Raw genomic sequence first — 19,444 nt, forward strand, 5'->3', positions numbered from 1 at the left:
AATATCTGTACGAAGCCCCTATTTTTGTTCATGTTTTACATGGAAATGGAAATAGTAAATTATTTCATCAAAGTCACAGTAGTATGTAAATTGCAGAGCCACAATTTCAATACAAGCAGTCCAACTCCATATTCCATATGCTTAACAAGTATGTATGAACTGCTTGTATTTTCTCCTGTTTACTACATGATTTTATTTCTTAATGTTTAATTGTTATGCTCTTTTTGATTAATGATATATGTCATGAGTAGGTTATTTGCGTTTTTTTAATTTTGAAGACTTATGGTAACAAGACTATTTTTGAATAATTTATTTTTGCACCTTGATAAAAAATGTTTCTCCGAGCACATACTGAATCTGTATGTAGTACAAATTTTGCTCCTTGAATTTCTATTTAGTTTTGTCTTTTACTATTAAACAATCACCAAAACTATTGTATTTTTAAGTGTTTTCATTTTTAAAATTAATATTTCACCTTCTATTACTTTCTTAATAAAAAAACTTTGGTTATTCCTGAGTTTTATGGGTTTTTTAAGTTATTACTACCCTTAGAAATATTTGTCAAGATGTAAAACAGTTTCCATTAAAATTTTGTTTTTAATTTACTTGAAATAGATTCACTGAAGGACAATTCACACTTTATTATATTGTTTTCCCAATTCAGAATGGGGTACAAACCCCCCAATTATTCAAGATTTATTTTATATAATTATCTAATATATTATACCTTTTATATAGAGCTCCTACATGTATGTATATGTGTGTGTATATATATATATATACTCACACACAAAAATGTATATATATGTAAGTAAAATAGATTTATAGGAGTGTTTGTGTATGGGGTGGATATATATATATGTAATAATTATTTATTATAACTATTCTGCAATTGTCCAAACTAATGACTCTATTATTCATTTTAATTTAGATTTCCACACTTGGCTATGATAATTGGTTTGTGTATCTATTCTCTCCAAAACTGGGAAATATTAGGACAGAGTTATTACACTATATTTTGTAACCCTTCAGTGCATACACAGTAAATATTTCTTACATGAATGAATGCTTTCCTCCCCCCTATTTAAATTAGAAATATTTTAGCCCTTTTTAAATTCACATATATTTAACCATCACTTGTAAATCACTAGAAGTAGTATATTTGATTGGAACCTGCAATGCATTTCTACAAATTATTTTTTTGACTCAGAATAAAACAATTTGAAATGAAGGATTATCTTTAAATTATTAAATACTGCTATTTGTAAAGCAATTTGAGGAAGGTTTTAAGTGTGGTCAGAAGTAGACATTACCTGTACACAGAAGATTTTTATTTCTTGACCCTTGGTTGTTGCTCTCATGAATTTGAAAAAATTAAAAACAGCAAGAGTTTTCATTTGATAGATCCAAGGTTTCTTTAGAGGTGCTTATTTTTGTTTATTTTTGTAGCAGCATGCGAACCTTCTAAATTTCAGTAATTCACATAAAATATGATATCAGGAAAACATAATCTTCAATAGCTATGGGGAAAATGTTTTGAAATCGCTCTTAATGTTTCTCTTTTTCACTTATGAAGGTAAACAAAACTGAGCATCTTATCATGACTATATATATAAATCTAAAATACATATCAGAATGTGTATATACGTATATACATACGTGCTATATATAAATATATGTTAAAATATTTTTCATTTCTTTAATTCTCTGGTGTGTCTTTGTAGTAGATTAGCATTTTATATCAGCATTGCTTTGGGAGCTCAATTGAATTTCCTTTGAAATTCCTGTGTGTTATATAACCTGAAGAGGATCACAAATGTGAGAAACATTTGTGGTCATAGAGAACTTTCATGGCACATTAAATATGTGCATGTGGATGGGAGAGAGAGAAAAGAGAAAGAGTGTGTGTTTTTGCTTATGTGGGTATCTTTGCATTGACTTACTATATGTTATTTTATTTTTTAATCCTAGAGAGTCTGATCTTTTGCCAGTCATGTTTTCTTTGTGTGGCTTTTTAAAATTTTAATTTTTTAACATTTAGTTTCATGGGTACATGTGCAGGTTTGTTGTATTCATAAATAGCATACCACAGGGATTTGATGTGCAGATTATTTCATCATCCAGGTAATAAGCATAGTACTCAACAGGTAATTTTTTGAGCCTCATCCTCCTTGCTCCCTCCACCTTCATGTAGGTCTCAGTGTCTGTTGTTCCTGTCTTTGTGTCCATGTGTACTCAATGTTTAGTATCCGCTTATAAGTGAGAACATGTAGTACTGGGATTTCTGTTCCTGAAGTAGTTCACTTAGGAACATGGCCTCCAGCTCTATCCATGTTGCTGCCAAGAATATGGTCTCATTCATTTTTATGTCTGTATAATATCTTATAGTACATACATCCACATTTTCTTTATCCAGTCTACTGTTGATGGGTATTTAGATTGATTCCATGTCTTTGCTGTTGCAAATGGTGCTGCAATGAACCCATGCACAGTAGGAGTATCTCTTATCTCTACTCTAATAGGCTCACCTCATTAGGTCAGGCCCAGCTAGTTAATTTCCTTTTTGTTTAACATAAGTTTGACTGATTAGAGACCTTAATTACATCTTCAAAGTACCTTTCTTCTTTTCTATTCTATTGGTTAAAAGCAAGTTGTTAGTCCTGCTCATACTCAAGAGGGAGGGATTACAGACAGGTGTGGATATCAGGAGCTAACAATATCAGGGCCATTTTATAATCCTGCCTACCACACTCTGTGACTATAGTTTGCAAATAATTTAAGAGGGAGAAAATAATATCCTGTTTATGTTATCTTAATTTGTAATTTTTCGCCTGTATTTTAACCAGCATGAAAGCACTATAGAAGCTATAATATCCTCTGTAACTATTAAATAATATGGTGGTTATGAATATTTTCTTATCTTTGCATAACTCAAAGGAGAGTTTTGTGACCGTTCTCCTTCTAAGGTAATTTTAATATAATCTATAGAAGCATTCTTCAGATACTTGACCTAATTCCAAATTGGTGCTTTGAAAAAGAGACCCAAATGTGGATACACTTGAACATGTTCATGATGTGAGGAATGATAAATCTTAAAAGATTTTCTCATCATTTGGACTTTTATATTATTGTAGCAGTTTGCCATATCAGTCAAGGAGTACTTGTGCCCCACTTGTGGTTTAGATTGCATAATACAAAAGTCTCTAATACTCTCAAATAATATTTTTCCTGAATTTAAGATTATTTTATTCAATCTTACAGGAAATAAAAATATAGTCAAGAGAATTTATTTTATTATACTCGATTTTATTTAAAAATAGTAATGATTTACTGAAAATTATCATCAATAAACAGAATCTTAGTGTGTATTGAAATATGTACACTGGAATAATCTTTTATTTTGAAATATTTATGCCTTAGACATTGCTAATTTATATGTCTAGATAATTATCTTTAAATTAATATACAAAAATTACAGTCATTTTTAGGGAAAACATCATACTTACCCTTTTAAAATGTTTTAACTTGATTGAATTCAATCTATACTTACACCTTCAGCTCCCATTTCTCCTTTTTTGTTTCCAGGTTAAGCTGTAATAGAAATTCAGTTGATGAGACAAGATGGAAGTTCTGCCATTGAATACTCCTTGAACTTGGAACTCTTCTGAATAGGCCCAAAGGACAAAAACTTTGACTATATAAACTACTTTTGGTCATTACAGGTCGACTATTATGTTCTCTTGTCTTATGAAACAAATATCATCTAAAATATTGTACATGATTATAAACATAACCTTTCCAAAATAAAATCAGAACTTATTCCTGTGCCAGCATCATGAAACGTTCATATTATTGTGATGAGAATGTTTATAAGTGGATAAGCATTCTCTGTTCATCAGTGATTCTTTTTCTCCCCTAAAATTTAGAAGATTTTAAAGGTATTATTGATCTAAAAGCACTTTCTTCCAGCCCATGTTGCTTTCTCTATAAGCTTCACTGCTCATTAATTGCTCTTGAATTGATAGCCATTGTACGTAACTCCCACTGTGGTCAATCATCAGGCAGTAGAACTTAGAACAGTGGGAAATATTCGTTAATATGATTCTTTGATCAACTCAAAAAATACGAGGACTTTTAAGGGTGACATCTAATACAAGTGGATTTAATTTTGTGGACAAAAAGAAAACCTAATATAAAAACCCAACAATTCATAAGGGCCTTGATATCAGAAGATTAAGTCTTTTAAAGAATCTGGCATGCAGAAAGAGAGCACAGACTATTGCACCGTTAAAGCAGTGCAGCCTAGCAGATAGTAGTCCTAGAGCTTTCTGGGTGTCTACAAAGACAACATTATTTAGTCTCATGTGAGTGGCTATTGAAACTTACCTGACCTTACAGATTATTTCTCATAATAAACAAAATTCTGAGTTAGACCTTGGAAACTTTTGTTAAAATAAAAGTATGTTCTTAGAAAAGAGTAGCAGGTCATACATACATTAAGGCTATTAATAAACTATTCATCAGATTATGATAGCAAATGCCATCAAGGGAAAGAGAGGGATTCTTATTTTGTCTCCTTGTAGAGAAGATAAGAGCCATACATTGTAAAATATCTGTGCCATTCATATTCATTTTATACCTTCCTCTTTTTGTCTACCAATCTACCATTGCATCTGATAGAACCTGTGTATTCCAAAAAAGTCAGGTACAATCTATATAGGTAGGCATACAAATACCTTCATTATCCTTCAAGAAGACAGAATCAGGAAGAGATTTACACAGACTCTAAAGTGAGCTCAGCCAATTTGAGCAGCTATTTTAGTGTCTTGGGATCCACAGCATGGCCTAGAGTTAGTGAAAGGCTTAATAAGGACACATCTCGTTGTCTCCATTGACTCCTTACCTAGGAGGGAGTGGCAGGGTCAGACAAGGTAAGAACTGGATACTCTAAAGCCAGGGTCCAAGACGGATCCTTCATTGTCCTTGTTTATAGTGGAGCTATGCTCCTTATTTTCATATATCTAAAAAAATGTTCTGCTGACTTACGCGTTTCTCTTAATTTACTAGTTTATATTTATTAACAAGTAATAATAGCTAATATTATTACTTGTTAATAAAATAATTTTAATCCTAATAGCTAATATTTTCCCTTTATTATAGTAAACTTTTCTTATGAATATTATATAACATCAATGAAAATATTTATTTTCCTTTTTTTTTCTTTGAGACAGTCTCACTCTGTCATCCAGGCTGGAGTGCAATGACGTAGTCTCAGCTCAGTGCAACCTCTGCTTCCCGGGTTCAAGCGATTCTCCTGCCTCAGCCTCCTGAGTAGCTGGGATTACAGGCACGCGCCACCACACCTGGCTAATTTTTGTATTTTTTAGTAGAGATGGGGTTTCACCATATTGGCCAGGCTGGTCTTGAACTCCTGACCTCACAGTCCACCCTCCTCGGCCTCCCAAAGTGCTGGGATTACAGGCGTGAGCCACTATGTCCAGGCATCTTCCTTTTAACAACATGTATATTTTTAAATTAAGCCAATACATTTCACATGATAACATTATGTACATCTTGGTGAATATTTTATAAAAATTATTTTAAATCTCTTGACAGTACTTAGAAACTTATGTCATAAATTATAATGAGATTAATTGAGCAAATCAAACTTCTAGCATTACATAGTAATCAAGATGTGATTGCCAATGGAGTAATATTTCATTTTTATTACTGTAATGTTATCTGAGAAAATAGATATCTTTTGTTTTTTGTAATTCACTCAATTACCCATTATGTTTCAAGCTCTTCTGATCCCATTTTGAATTTAACTTTTATTAACCTAACTTTAGTCACATTTTGCTTTACCTAAATGTCCCAAAATATTAGTATTAGCTCTTTTCTTGTGTATAATAATCTTAATAATTTCAGATTTTTACGTCCAAATCTAGTACTTTCAGTATTGAGACAAATTAATTTTGTGAAATTGGGAACTTACTTTTTCATTACATGAAGAATCTAATTCTTAGATATTTTTGCTTGCTGAGGTGGCCTTAAAAGGTAAAGACTGCTGGATACACAATGCCATCAACAATGTTTTTTATAATTCCAGTAGAAATTAATTTTAAATAACAAATATATATATGGTTTAATTTTGATAGCAGATGAAACTTACTTTATGGTTATTGAAGAGTCCCAGTGATTTCCTTGGTTGGAAATACTTTATTGACCCAAATGGCAGGAAGACCACTCAGCACAGAGGACGGTTCCCAAATAGGGAAAAATGGGAGGTAGCCAGCAGACACGTGCCTTCTCATATAATGGAGCGTGGTGACTCTTCTCTGCTGATCTATGTTCACACAACCAACTCTCAGGCAGGATCCTCTACTGGACCATACAATGTGAACATAGCAGAGGTAAGGTCATTGCTCTTCCTTTTGTAGTTAGTAAAACACATTCTCTATAGTGGCAGAATAAAGGTGCCTTGCTCTGTAACACTTGTCCTCTGCCAAATGAGAAAAGAACTAGTGTGTAAAAAACAACAAGGAATACTTGAAAGATTATAGATGTTACCAAAACAAAAGGTAGGGCTCAATATGGATTCCATATTGTTTTCCCCAATTTGTTGAAAGACTAATGACAATTTATATTTTAAACAAAATTATTTAGTAATGGAAGTTATCTTTTTGACTTTATCACTTCCATTTTACATAGCAGGTAAAGATGTTAATTTCCCTTGTCAACTTGAAAAATTCAACTGTTTGATGTCATATAAATGAAAGGCATAGTCTGTGTTTTTGTATTCAACTTGAAAAATTCAACTGTTTGGTGTCATATAAATGAAAGGCATAGTCTGTGTTTTTGTATTCTTACACTATAAATTGAATATTATGAATAAATTATATATTTTTTAGTTTTAGTGCAAAGCCAAATCATAGAAAGTTTTTTTGTCTCTGAGACAAATTAAGTAACATAGGCAAATTTAAAAATAGTACAGAGATTTAAGACACCGAGGTCTATTTTAGATTGAATTTCAGTATCGGTTTATGTTCCGTGGGCTGTATCCTGATCAGATACTCCTTGTTTTTAAATATTGAAAGTAGAGAACCTTAAATGTTACCTGGCAGCTAAAAATCTTGATTGGACCAGAACTGCTTTTAGGAAATGACATTATCTATCTGTAATTTGTTTCCTTTTCTTTGCTTACATAAAGAAAAGGTATTTCTCTAAATGTCTTCTTCTTAACTTGCTGTAAGGGGAGAGGGTATAAGGGTTAAGACGGGTGAGAACAAAGGGGAAAAAACAACTAAAATATGTTTACTGATAAACCAATTCAGTGAGATGAGATGTCTTCAGCTAGTAAAACCTCAAAAAAATAAAAACCAAAAAAACAAAAACAAACAAAAACATACACACAAGAAAGAAACAAAACAAAACACTCACAAATCTTCTAAAAAGAAAATCTGACTTTATTCCTGAGTCAGTATGCAGTCAGGAAGTTTGAAATCAGAAAATGAGTGAGAGCGTGTCCAGGGGATTTCTGTCAAAATATGAACATGTCCATAAGAATAAAACAAACAAAAGGCTTAGATAGTAGTTTTATTTTCTCTAAGCATCTAATAGAATCTTACAAGACGATGATGATTTTCTCTGTCTCAATAACAAGCAAAAAACTAAAAGTTTAAACTGCAACAGAAGGAATTTGTGTTAGTCATAATAATTATTTTATTCTTACTTGAATTATAAACCACTGAAAAAATTATGCAAGAATAATTTTTGAAATTTCTGGTTTTTGGCTAAAAACAAAGATTATAATGCATCACATTTGGTTATAAGGAAGAGTCAGGAATAGTAAATTTTTGAGATTTGTAATCTGTAATTATAGCCATATCTATATCAATTTTATACTGGTTCATAAATCTCAAGACCAAGATTTAGAAAGTAATTATTTGTTTTAGTGCACTAACTGGTTACAAATAAGTTTTAAATCTGTTTTATATTACTTTCCTGTCACATTTCAGGATGAAGTACCTGGAAAGTATAGGAGATGGAATATGTAAGAAAATATATGTGTTTCAGTAAGACTTTTAATGTGTTCCACATTGGCACATGCCTTTAGAGAATAGCGTAAATTATTTTTATCTTAACACACAAAAGGAGAAAGGCTTAACTTGCAGAAAAAAGAATTTGCGTCAAACATAAAAAAGCCTTTTATTTCCTCCACTGCTCCCTAAATACAAACCCATTATTATAAGATACTCCCTCCTACAACCATTCTCACTTTGTTCCGTATACACCCCAGAGAAAAAAAATAAAAATAATTTAAATCATTGAAAATATAAAGTATATGTGAAATGAGCTACAAAAATGTACCAAACAAGTCATGAATTCACTGACTCTTGGTGAAAATAAGAATTAAAAACTAAAGCAAATACATGTACCAACTTTAGAAAAGATTTACTAGCTTATATTAAGTCTCAACAATGATTTGATTAACAAAACTCTGCAATGAAATAAAAGGATTGACAAAATAGAATGAGATGTCAGAAAACTTCTTGAGGGATCATTATTTCTTGTCTCATTTGGTGTATGTAGGCATCAGAAGTGAAAATGAGAGACAAAGATAAAGAAAATAAATTTCTTAGTCATCTACTTACCACAAGCCTAAGGGAAAGTCAGTGGTTTATATAATAGAACTAACACTGTAAGTCATTTCTAATACCTGTGCTGATGGAAACCACATGCAGCTTAAAATAGTCCTTATTGTAAGGGTTTACTTGGAAGTGAAAGGTCAAAATTACAAAATGGAAAATAGCAATAGGAGATTCATTATTCACAGTTCCTTTAGACATTTATAGCACAGAGTCGGGAAACTCAAGATTGGAAACAAATGAAAAGCCGATGAAAAAGAAAAGACAGAGCACTTTTTAACAAATTACCCTATTCTGTCTAAGAGGCAAATAAATAAGCCGAGGATATACAGGATAGAACAGAAACTGTACTGCCTGTTATGGACTTTATTCAAAAGTTAGTTCTAATTTTTAATGCAGTGAATATCTTGAAGGAGAATCGGAAAGTAAGCCTGTAATGGATGTGAGCGTGCCGTGCTATGTTCTGTTTATACAGCTAAAAGAGCAATTTTGCTCTAACTTTGGAGTAATTTTTATGGTATTCAGTGAATCTTTATACATAATATATGAGAAAATATAAAAGGAAAATGGGAGTTACAGGAACGTCATCTTAAAAAGAAAGAATAGGCCAGATGTGGTGGCTCACACCTGTAATCCCAACACTCTGGGAGACCGAGGTGGGCGGATCACGAGGTCAAGAGATCGAAACCAACCTGGCCAACATGATGAAACACCGTCTCTACTAAAAATTCAAAAGTTAGCTGAGCCTGGTGGCATGCTGGCCTTTAGTCCCAGCTACTCTGGAGGCTGAGGCAGGAGAATCGCTTGAATCAAGGAGGAGGAGGTTGCAGTGAGCCGAGATTGCCCCACTGCATTCCAGCGTGGCAGTAGAGCAAGACCGTGTCAGAAAAAAAAAAAGAAAGAAAGAAGAAAAAAAGAAAGAAAGAAAGAATAATGAGACTTAACACTTTTCTTGCAAGTTGACATCATTGTACTAACAAAGTTTGATATCAAGAAGTTATTTTATCTTGCCCTTGGATGACCTATTCAGCAGAAAGTTGAGAAAAATATACTCAGTGTTGCAATGTGGAAAAATTATATTCTTTCCTGTCCAGTAAAAAGGTCATTATAATATTTATTCCACTATTAAAAGTAAAGTAAAGCACTCTGATTTATTAAAGTAATATGAGATTGAAACATTAAAGTGTAAAAATGGGGTTTTGTACTAGCATATAGCACTACCTTAAAATAGCAGCTCTAGTTCTTGTTTCCCTCCTTTGTGCTTACAACTGCTTATCTTCTTCCAAGAGAATAAACTCTTTGGGCTTCATATACATAAAAGAGTGTTTACAGCACTCAAATGAGTATCCCTTTTCAATATGATTACTCATCCAGCATTCATGGCTGCTTCTTAAATTTCTTTATTTGGCATTTACTGAGCAATATAGGGAAAGGCACTCCCTTTGGGTTTCGTTACAGATTTACAAAGTGATGAAATTTGAATTCCTATTCTAAACAAGTTTAGAAGCAACCATAATTAAAGTCTTCCTATAGTGGCCACTGTTAGGAATATGTATTGTTTGTTATTTTCCTGAGGAGAAGGCAACCATTAATTCTGACTGTTAAGGTTCTGAGAAGGCCGAAGAGCAGAGCTAGTGTTGCAGCCAATTCACAAAAAATGAATTGAAGTTATATAATGAAAAACTAGAGGAATATAAAAGAAATCTTATGAGCAAACATTTAAAGGTATAAAAATCCATAGAATATTTTAATTTTATTCGATTCAAAATATATTTACTTGCTTGATCCTGTGCATGAGGAATAGTTAGAAGTCTGAAATTTATAATACAGTGTGTATTTGGACTGACATTCAGTTTGTACACACTGATATAGCCATTCTGGGCATTAAAATATTGAAATGCCGTGACTATCCTTGGTAAATAATCATAGCCCTTAGTCCTTCAAATATGCCCCTTTGCTGTGTCCACCCTGGAAGCTTCCTCAGGTTTCACTATCTCTCCAGGATTGGGAAAATCTAATAGTGAAAACAAAAACCTGCCTGGTACAGCAAGCACCTCAAGGAACCCTCTTCAGACCAAGTTTTCTAGTGTTAATATTTATCAGTCAGTGAACTTAACATAATGGCTCTGATGTATTTTGAATTTAATCCCCTAGGTACAAAGAATAGAGTGGAAAATATAAATGAAAAGAAAGATTTGGAACATACTGTGAAGAACCTTGGCTATGATGCTCAAGATTCTGTGAGGCTTTAATATGTTTTTTATGAGAAGTGGGTGAAATGATTAAATGCTGTAATTTAAAAAATAACTCACGTGGTAAGGTGGTATATGAACTTGATATTTTATATGTGTCCAATTTGGCTAGGAGAAAATTACAAGTAAAGCAGAGCAGTTGAATCAAATAGATACCATCCAGCATGATTTTTTGAAATCCATTCTGGTTCTTTGTGTGTTTAGTCGGCACTATACCTAATTCTACTGAATAGAGCTTCTGTTCCCATTAGGAATAAACTTATGTAAAACATAGTCAAACCAAATTTCCTTTATGGGAAGACTGCTGGGTAGAGTGGGCTCAAGTACAACAAATTTAAGATAAGGCACCATGGCTGTGTTCATTTGTACCCTCTAGGGTAATGAAAGGACAAAGACAGGAAAGAACAGCAAAGCAGGAGAAGTGTTACATAATGAATTCTGTCTATTCCTTTCCTCAGAGGTCCATGTCTAGTATTCAGAATTTTGACAGGTGAAATTCCAGTTGAAGGCCATCCTTGATAAAGACTTCTACCATTTTCAATAATGAGTACTCCTTGAAGAGTTACTTTTCACGGTTCAGAAACTCAAGTAGCGTAAGTTAAGACTACATTAATTTCATTTGATTGCTTCACCTCATATTACTATACCCTCTATTGCCCACAATTAAGCCACATTGCTTGAAATTATAATTCACTTTGTGATTATGCTTTCACTGATGTAGTTCTTCCTCCTTTCAACAGTCCATCTGGGAGTTATTTGACTATCCTCAGCAGCTACCTGCAAACATTAGAGCAGTGATCAGCATTGCTTTAAGCTGGTGGATTGACAAGACTTTGGGGAATAACTCCTGCCTAATCTATTTCATACTTATAATGGCTTCCAGGTTAGGCTGCTTAATTTAAAAAGCTAACTTTGCTATCTGTGAGATGAGCAAATCTCAAAGTGATGTTATGTTGACATTTTGAAAGCAAAGTACACGTTGAAAGAGAGGGCTGCCAGGGAAATTCTGCCTAGCAAGCTGGCTTCCCAGGTCCTTCAGAATGTTATTGTATCACTGAATTTAAGTAGGTCCGCAGTCTGAAATTCCACCTTGTAGGTCTAGGAGCAGGATTTTATCAGTATACCCAGATGCCAAATACTAAGCTGAATGCTTCTTGGCGATCATGGCAGTAGCCTCCTAAATGATAGTCTTGAGAAGCATTTTGACTAACCCAGTGGTTTTCATTCTATATTCTAGAAAGCTCTAGAATTTAACTGTTCAATATGACAGCCTCTAGCCATATATTAAATAACAAACAATTGAAATGTGGCTAGCAACTAAGGAACAAAAATTTTTAATTGTAATTTTAGATTTCTAATCTTAAATTAGAATTATAAGGTACTTTAACTTAAATAAAAAATTAAAAACCAATATTTAATGTAGTTACTGAAAAACTTCTATTTAGAACAACAGCATAAATATATTGTTTAGAACAATATACTTTTTCAACTCTAATTTCTTGAAATCTTTATACAGATCAAGTGTTTCCAAGGAAAATGTAGCATCTAAATTGAAATGTGCATTAAGTATAAAATGCACACTAAATGTTAAGACTTACTAAAAGAAAAATAATGTAAATATTTCATTAATAAAATTTATATTAAATATATGTAAATGATTATATTAGGTAACATATAATAATAAAATTAAGTTTACCTATGACTTTTTTACTTTTTTTAAAATGTGGCTTCTTGGAAATTAAAAATTTCACATGTGGCTCACGTTATGTTTTATTGGACCGAGCTGGTCTAGAATATGGGGGTTTTGTTATTCAGATTATTTATCCACTCAGGTAATAAGCATAGTACCAGATAGGTAGTTTTTTGATCCTCATCTTCCTCTCATCCTCCACCCTAAAGTAGGCCCCAGTGTATATTGCTCCCTTCTTTGTGTCCATGTGTACTCAATGTTTAGCTCTCCCATATAAGTGAGAACATGTAATATTTGGTTTTCTGTTCATGAATTAGGATAATGGCCTCCAGCTCCATCCATGCTGCTGCAAATAACATGATTTTATTCTTTTTTATGGCTGCATAGTATTCCATATTTTATGTTTACCATAATTTTTATATCCAATCTACTGTTGATGGGCATTTAGGTTGATTCCATGTCTTTATTGCTACACATAACATTTGATGTAGTTGTAGATTCCAGAGGTTTTAAGAATCTTCTTGGTTTTTTTTTTTTTGCATTTCTTTTATAGATTTGAGGATAGGATATTATTTGTGTGGTGGTGAGGGTTGGGTTTATATTGTACTCATCAGAATGGGAGAAAATATTTACAAGTTATGTCTCTGACAAACGAATAAAATCTAGAATATACAGGGAACTCAACTCAAGAAGAAAAAAATCAAACAACCCCATTAAAAACTGGACAAAGGTTATGAGCAGACATTTCTCAAAAGCAGCCAACAAACGCATTTAAAATGATCAACATAACTAATCATCAGTGAAATGCAATTGAAAACCACACTGAGATATCATCTTATTAATACATGAGCCAGAATGGCTTTTATTAAAAGCCATTAAAACAACAGATGTTGGCATATATGTGAGGAAAAGAGAATGCTCATACACTATTGGTGGGAATGTAAATTATTACCACCTCCATGGAAAACAGTATGGAGGTACTTCAAAGAACTAAAAACTGAACTACAATTTGACCCAGGAATTCCACTGCTGGGTGTCTATTCAAAGGAAAATAAATCATTTTAAAAAAGACACCTGCATTTTTATGTTTATCACAGCACGACTTACAATAGCAAAGTCATTGAAGACACCTAAGTGTATTTGTTTTTGTCCTCTCTGATGTGTTTATGCTTCCCTAAGTTCTTAGATAGATTCTGTGTCTTACAGCTCTTTCAGTTATAATCCACTGTTAATAATTGATTCCCATGGTGGATGCGGTAAGATATGGGGGACAGAGACCATGTTGTAAACTTACGATTATATCTCAGTGTTTCTGTGAGTCTGTCTCTCTGGACTCTGTCCTTCCCAACTATTTCTTAGCTTTCCCACTCCTAAAGGTGATGCAGGAAGACTAGAGTGTTCTGAAGACTAATAAATGCCCTTATCTCAGGTGGGATGAGGCTCTGATAAAATCTCCCTAGCCCTCTTTCCCAGAGTAAAATTTTGTTGTGGAAAAAGCTGTGGGTATATTTCACAATGACTATTCTTCCTTTCCCCCTTCCAGTGTGATAAAGACAGTATTCTTGGTTCTTCACAATAAGGAACCTGATAGGGTTCTTGGAGATAGAACTAGCCAGAGAGTATTCTTCGTTCTTCACAATAAGGAACCTGATAGGGTTCTTGGAGATAAAACTAACCAAAGTGTTGGGCACCCCCCTTAAATAGTGATCTGCAGGAGTTTCTCATTCTAATGCTAGTCTGCAGTCCGTCTTCAGCAGTTTTTGAAAATTACCATTTAAACGCTTCAATTTGTTTATTGTTCTAGAAGTTTCTGTTCTAGGTAAGCAGATCCCAGCTGTTAATGTCTGACTATCTTGTCTCTCGAGATTTGGATGGCTGTTTGTCCTATGACCTCCGTTCTCTGGTAGATCTAAGAAAAGTTATTGTTTTCCAGTGTGTTTAGTCTTTTTATTGTTATGAAGATGAGAATGATGACTTCCAAACTACTTGTCAGAAAAGATAACCAGTATAATACCATTTGTAATTATGCTGGATAATCATGGTCACATTATATAGTTTTTTGTCCTGAAAGCCTTGTCTTTCAATTGGTATATCCATTTTTAAGATATGCAATATCACTTTATTATATTCTAATCAGGATACATTTTGCCTCTTTCCATGGGTGTTAATTAAATTAAATCACATTTGACTACATTTTTCATAGAGTGGTAGTTAAGCAAAGCTAATATTTACATCTTTAATTTTTTAATGGATCACAAACTACTGAACTTGGTGTTCTTGAAGTTACAAAGAAGGGTAAAACAACATTTAAGCCCCAGTGAAGCTTATCATGTACTTGGAGAAACAAAGCTAATCTTCTTGAAACAAATAGAAAAAAAACTTTTTGATCAAATTCAGAGATTGAAAAATGGCTTTTAAAGCCAGGTCAAGGAAATAAATAATATCCACTGGAGTCTAGGTAAGCATGTAGCACATGAGACCAGAACAAAAGTTGAAGGCATTTAATTAAATTATCTTATTTTACAAATCCAAACACTGACAACAAATACTTTGCAAATAGTTATTGGTGTAGCTGAAGCAAGCTTCTAGTTTTCTAATAGTTATTACTTTGCCTAACACATGATTTAGAATTTAAAATAAATAATTTGTTGTTGATTTAACACTTACATGCATGCTAGCATTTTCAGATGGCATATCTCAGCTATAGTAGGACAATTTAGGAGTATCATTCAGTATTAAATATTTAGAGATGACTCTACTCAGTATCCCTAGTGATGTGTCACACTGAGGTTGAGATTATAACCCCAGTCTTCATCAGGTTGATTGAAAGTGTTTCATGATAATTCTGGAAACTAACACATTTTCTTACTCATGCTCTTCTAAGCTATAGCCATTAGCAAATAGTAGTTCCTAAATGACATTTAAAAAAAAATTTTTTTGCAATAGCTCAGTCTATTATTGCTACATTTTTTCCTCTGAGAAACTGAAAATTTTTCAAATAGCACTTGAATATGTGGAGTTATTTAATGGAAGACATGTTCAAGATATTAATGTATTTTATATTATTGTAATAAAATAATAATATATAACACTTAAGATCTCAGCAAGAATTATCTTCAATTTCCTTTTAAATTTATATTTATGAGCTGGAATAAGCTTCTTGTAATCTCTGAGTCAAGTATAGATAAATGAAGAATTTAAATGTAGTGGATTTTATGTTACATCTTAGTATAAAAATACAACCTATCAAACCTACCTCTTAGTATTCCCTATTATGCATCTTCTGCCCATTTTTACCTCTGCTTCTTACAGTCCTATCATGGAAAGGGGGTATGGAATGCTTATTTGAAATGTAGGCTCTGAGCCCGGGTAAAAATCTGAATTGTAATTCTTTTTTTTTTTTTTTTTTTTTTTTTTTTCACCCAGGCTGAAGTGCAGTGGCTCTATCTCGGCTCACTGCAACCTCAGCCACCTAGGTTCAAGCGATTCTCCTGCCTCAGCCTCCAGAGTAGCTGGGATTACAGATGTGCGCCACTACACCAGGCTAATTTTTGTATTTTTTTTTTAGTAAAGACAGAGTTTCACCATGTTTGTCATGCTGGTCTCGAGCTCCTGACCTTGTGATCCACCTGCCTCAGCCTCCCAAAGTTCTGGGATTACAGGCCTGAGCCACTGCACCCAGCCCTGAATTGTAATTCTTATTAGTTACTGATGGAAGAAGAGCTATTTAAGATTTCTGTCAGCAATTTTCTTTTATTACAATTAGGATTAAAACATATCTTATAGGGTTTTCAAAGATAAATTCACATAGTCACTACACAATGATAACCTGCCTACTATATGCCAAGCCCTATTTTAGATCCTAGATATATACCCATAAAGAAAATAGATAATCCCTACTCTTACAGAGTTGAAACAATAATGAAAATAGATAAATGATAAATACATATGTGGCATCCAAGCTACTGATACAAGCTGTAGAAAAGAATAAAGCAAGGTAAAGGGACTGCAACTAAACGGTCTGCTAGATTAGATGCAGTTATCATGGAACATCTTCCTGAGGAGGTGATATTTAAACAGAGACCCCAAAAAAGTGAAACCAGCCAAAAGGTTATCATATGGAAAGGGTCATGTCTTTAAAAAGAGACCAGAAAGTAAGTGCAAATGTCTTGACGCAGGAGTGTGCTTAACATATTCAAAGATTAGCAAGGAGGCAGCTGGGTGCAGTGGCTCACCCCTATAATCCCAGCACTTTGGGAGGCCAAGGCGGGTGGATCACGAGGTCAGGAGATCGAGACCATCCTGGCTAACACAGTGAAACCCCGTCTCTACTAAAAATACAAAAAAAATTAGCCAGGTGTGGTGGCGGGTGCCTGTAGTCCCAGCTACTTGGAGAGGCTGAGGCAGGAGAATGGCGTGACCCCAGGAGGTGGAGCTTGCAGTGAGGTGAGATTGCGCCACTGCACTCAGGCCTGGGTGACAAAGCGAGACTCTATCTCAAAAAAACAAACAACAACAACAAAAACAAAACAAAAAAATATTTAAAGATTAGCAAGGAGGCAAAAGTGGCTAGATCAGAGTTGCCAAAGAGAGAGTGGTTGGAGATTACATAAGAAAGGTAGTAGGGGAAAGTGCCAAGCCTTGTAAAGCCATACTATGGATTTTTCATTTTACTCTGAATCAGGAAGGGAAATCTTTAAGAATTTTACTGTAGAAATGTAACATGGTTTGCCTTGAGATTTTAAGGAATTGTTCCTTTGGTTGCTTGTGGAAAGAACTCTAGGAGAGCAAGGTTAGGTGCAGCAGGATCAAGTAGGAAACAATAGGAATGGCCCAGGAGGGACATAATTGTAGCTTAGACGAAGCTGCTGGAAGTAGAGGTGATAAGTGCTGGATTCTGAATATATGTTGAAACAGAGCTCATATGATCTGTTTAAAGATGGCCCCGAGATTTTTTACCTGAGTACCTGTAAGAATAGACTTGACATTTAGTAAGATGTAAGAGATCAGGGCAAAGAGTAGGACGTTTAATGAGGAGGGGTATGCATAGTCTGGGGATGACAGTTAACACATGGAAAGTACCCAGACACAGCCTGTCTCATAGAAACGATGAAATAATTATCAGCAATTCTTTTCCACCACACATGTTATTTCCATTCTTGTGTAACATTAACTTTGCTCTTGCTCCTTACCATATCAAAATTCTTCCTTTTTGTAAAAAGTCAATTTTAAATTCATTTCTAACCTTATCCCAATAAAGTTAGAGAATCTTTCTATGAGAATCTTAAATGTGTGTAACCTGCACAGATTTTCTCATATGTGATTCTATGTTGCTTATGTATTTTTCTCATTCAAGGTACTTTAACATTGTGAATGTGCATGGGTGAATGTAGAAAGGCATATTTCATGCCTCTAAAGCTTTTGGATGATTGGCATCAAGCATAACAACAATTAAAGCCCAAAGCAGAACAAGAGAGCAGTCATAATTTTTGTAACAGAATTTATTTCCCTTTGGGAACACTTGCAGATGTTTAAATGTCAGGTGTGCTGATAGCTATGGATTCATATATCCACTAAACGATGCTCTAAGGTAAGTTGGAAAAGGATGATCCTCTCTGTGGGAATGTTTGTTCAATATTTCTGATATTCATATATTTATATATGTAATTCTTATACGTTGTGAATTTATCGTCTCTTTCAGTGTAGATGTTCTCTGGTTAAAACTCATATATGTGATTCAAGATGATCATACTTTTGCCCACTCTCACACTTCCACCCACAGTTGCAGGCCCCTGGCCAGGTAGCCAGTTCTGCTGCTGCTATTAGGACTACTCTTGGAATCAGCTGTCTCAGATGTAGAGATGGGGCCTCGCATGCAACTATCTTCCTGGCAAGGAATAAGAAAGGAAGTACTAGAAAGAATGAAACAGGGAAGGAAGGAAAGCTAATTCAAGGTACATCATTGAGCTAGTTAACTTGTATCATTTTCTTCATTTGTGAAATTAAAATTCTGTTTCTGTTATCAGCATTTCAGTGAGACAGCTGTCTCCTAAAGCTCATTTTCTAGTGTTTTACTGATTATTGGGATGGCTAATGAATACGTGGATTAAGATTTTAAAAGTATAATTATCATAGCTTAGTGTTCTATATGTCATCAAAGTTCGTTTTAGCAAGAATAGTCTATGTCAGCACCTTGGAATCAAACTCATTTCATTTGCTTTTAAGAGATATATAATAGGTTGGTGATTTTAGATGGAATGAGAGGAGATCGTGAGTTTATTTTCCCAAAGAGTTCCCCTATCTTTTCAAGGCCTAAATTCTATCATTGAGATTCTTTTTTTGTGGCCTAAGGCTTTTATCCTCTATTAAAATACAAATAATATATTCTTTATACCTTAATGAATTTGTGCTAATTAGGTACTCCATTGAAATCAAGTTTTGATGTTGACAAGTAAGGATGAGGGGGTGCATGAGAAGACCCTGGTATCATAAGCTATGAGTTGGATGTGGATTATGGAAAATGCCTGCTGACGTTTCAGTGTTTCCTAGAGTTCCCATTAAAGAAAGGCAATGTTACTTCAGCTCTTGAGAAATTAGAACAAATGGCTCTTAGGAAGGGAGAGAAAAATGAGAAAAACCTTCTGTTGCTGTTCAGTAATTAACCTGAAAAAAGAATAGTTTAAAGAGAAAACTCTAATTCTTAGTTTCCTGACTTATCCTACCAAAATAATTTATTGTTTTATTGACCACCAGATTTAAACGCAAGGCAAGTCAATGTTTATTCTAGTAGAAAACATTAGATTTTTTTTTTTCTAAACACACCCGATCCCAGGCTGAATCATGTAATGCTGCCT

At 33.8% G+C, this 19,444-nt stretch overlaps 1 non-coding gene across 1 annotated transcript; it reads left to right on the forward strand.

The window, feature by feature from the left end:
• The first annotated feature begins 12 nt into the window (after nt 1–12).
• On the forward strand, nt 13–19,361 carry LOC116464160 (uncharacterized). Its single transcript, XR_004370206.2, has 4 exons — nt 13–3,722; nt 5,232–6,413; nt 18,373–18,544; nt 19,344–19,361. It is a non-coding gene; the product is annotated as an uncharacterized LOC116464160 (transcript).
• The last annotated feature ends 83 nt before the right edge of the window (nt 19,362–19,444 follow it).

The sequence above is a fragment of the Hylobates moloch genome, unplaced genomic scaffold (assembly GCF_009828535.3).
Source record: "Hylobates moloch isolate HMO894 unplaced genomic scaffold, HMol_V3 SCAFFOLD_235, whole genome shotgun sequence".
Classification (NCBI taxonomy): Eukaryota; Metazoa; Chordata; class Mammalia; order Primates; family Hylobatidae; genus Hylobates; species Hylobates moloch.